The sequence below is a fragment of the Agelaius phoeniceus genome, chromosome W, assembly GCF_051311805.1.
Source record: "Agelaius phoeniceus isolate bAgePho1 chromosome W, bAgePho1.hap1, whole genome shotgun sequence".
Lineage (NCBI taxonomy): Eukaryota > Metazoa > Chordata > Aves > Passeriformes > Icteridae > Agelaius > Agelaius phoeniceus.
In genome coordinates this window covers 752914-755468 of record NC_135301.1, presented here as the reverse complement: position 1 = coordinate 755468, position 2555 = coordinate 752914, and the positions used below count along the sequence as shown (strand labels likewise).

At 52.8% G+C, this 2555-nt stretch overlaps 1 long non-coding RNA gene across 1 annotated transcript; it reads left to right on the top strand.

Moving 5' to 3' along the window:
* The first annotated feature begins 216 nt into the window (after positions 1 to 216).
* LOC143696615 (uncharacterized) lies at positions 217 to 1684 on the top strand. Its single transcript, XR_013186010.1, has 3 exons — positions 217 to 331; positions 1222 to 1257; positions 1358 to 1684. It is a non-coding gene; the product is annotated as an uncharacterized LOC143696615 (long non-coding RNA).
* Positions 1685 to 2555: the final 871 nt, after the last annotated feature.

Genomic DNA, 2555 nt, shown 5'->3' with positions numbered 1-2555 from the left:
CCGTGCCAAATCACCTCATCTCCTCTTAACCCAGGCGTCCCCTGTGGCGACGGCCTCGGTCTCTGAGTGTGCCCGAAGCGTGCGGCCCAAGCAGCTGAGCGTTCTTAGGAGCACGGTGAGTAGCAGACTTGTGGGGTTTTGGCCAATGTGGTGCCACGATCAGGCATTGATGTTTGGTTTTCTTTAATACAGCTGTCGAAGAGACACCAGCCTGGTGCCAGCAGGACCTTCCCGGCTGACGAGGTGGCCTTTCTTTGCACCTGAGACCGGCATCCCCAGATGTCTGAGAGAGAAGTAGAGGGCTACGACCCCCAGGGGGGATGAAAGCAGGGTGCTGGTTTGGGAAATCCTGCGACGGGTTTTTGAGTCCCCTTTGGAGGTGGGGGGGTGTCCATGAAGTGGCCCCTTAGGCCCCATAAAAGCAAAATCTCACTTTTGATCCCAGTGCTGAGGTGCGCTGGGCAGAGCGGTCCCGGTGTGTATTGTGTCCCTTGTCTATTGTGCATTATGTGTTGTTTGGGTATCTCATGTCTCTTACCTTAGCCTTTTCAGGGTACTGTCAGAAACCTTGGCATTGTTCTTATCGTCTGTGATCTCTGCATTTCTTGGCCTGGCACCCATGCCTTACAACCTTTGCCTGGGGAGCTCAGACATGTATCAGAATTGCATCTCTCTTTGGAAGCATCCAGTCAGATGTCTTTTCAGGTCTTGTTCTGAGCTGTACGGACAGCTATGCCCTGCCAGGATCCATTATGGCAGATTAGGACTTGAAAGAATGTGAGGACCGGTAGAGGCTTCTGACCGGTCTGATTCTCGGGCATCCATCTTTGCAGTTCTTGGAATAAATCATTCAGTTAGCATCTTCTTCCATCAGTGTTTTCTGAGCCACATCAGCTTGCCATCAGTCTCACCTCAGTCATCTCATTTGGCATGCTCTCGTTGCTCGCAGTAATCCTTTTTGCCAAGAGATTTCTGTCTGTGTTGTGTGCCCATTGTTTGTTGTGTCCTGTCTGTCCTGTGTCACGGGTGTCTGCACATATTTGTGCCGGAGCTGCTCTGCCCTGCTGCATAGCCTTTTGTAATAGGACAAGCCCTGGGGAGTTGAAATTTTTCATGTGGGGTGTACTTGGACTCTAGATGCTGTTCCTAGATTGATATAAGGTGTTTGCAGCTTTTGAGTCATCCTGCAGGTGTTTGACATATGTTCTAACTCTCTTGCAGGTGCAGATGCATCCATGGCAGAGCACCCCATCCCGGGTGAGGGGGTTCCCCATAGCGGGTCAGTCACCATTTGTCTGTGCAGGGGATGTGTCAAGTGTGACCCTGTTACAGCGCTGTTCTTTGTCTTTATTTTTAGCAAGTATAGCAGGATCTCAGCAGTCAAGTTCAAGAGGGTAAGGTGAGCAGTAGCCTTTCTTGTTGCTGAGGTCTCAATTCCTGGGGCAAGTCTAAGTCTCCATTCTCATTTTTGTGCCTTAGGCCATCTGCTCGGAGCATGCCAAGCTCCCATCCCCAACGGGCCGACGGACCGGGTTTGCCGCTCTCGCGAGCCCCACGTTCCGGGCAGCCGTCAGGAACCGCCGAGGAGTTGCGGTGAGTCAGGGAAGTAGGGAGGAGGAGTGAGGGTCCACTCAGGTTTCAGCAATGCCACGTCACCTCCTGTCCACTTAACCCAGGCGCACCCCACGACGATGGCATCGGCCTCCGAGCGCGGCCGGAGCGTGCGACCCGAAGAGCCGGGCCTTCTTAGGAGAAGGGTGAGTAGCAGACTTGTGGGGTTTTGGCCAATGTGGTGCCAGGATCAGGCATTGATGTTTGGTTTCCTTTGATATAGCTGTCTAAGAGGCAACGGCCCGGTGCCAGCAGGACCTTCCCAGCTGACAAGGCGGCCTTCCTTCGCACCTGACATGGACTGGGATTTCCATATGTCCAAGAGATAAGTCAAGGGCTACGACCCACAGAGGGGATGAAAGCAGGGTGCTGGGTTGGGGCTCCTGGGGGGGAGGGGGTTGAGTTGTCTCTGGAGATGAGGGTAGCCAAGATGTGGCCCCTTAGGCCACATAAAAGGAAAGTCTCACTTTTGATCACAGTGCTGAGGTGCGCAGGGCAGAGCAGTCCCGGTGTGTATCGTGTCCCTTGTCTTTTGTGTATTATGTGATGTTTGGGTATCTCATGTCTCTTATCTTAGCCCTGTGAAGGGCCTGTCAGAAACCTTGGCGCCATTCTTAGAATCTGTGATCTCAGTGTTCCTCAGCCTGGTGCCCAGGCCATGGAACCTTTGACTCGGGAGCTCCGACAGGCATCAGAACTGCATCTCTCTTTGGAAGCATCCAGTCAGGTGGCTTTTCAGGTCTTGTTCTGAGCTGCATGGACAGCCGTGCTCCGCAATGCTCCATTTCAACGGATTAGGCTTTGTAAGAATGCGAGGTTAGGGTGAGGATTCTGACCGTAGGATTCCTGGGTATCCATCTTTGCAGTTCTTGGAATAAATCTTTCAGCCAGCATCTTCCTCCAGGGTTCTCTGAGCCTCATCAGTTTGCTATCTGTCTCATCTT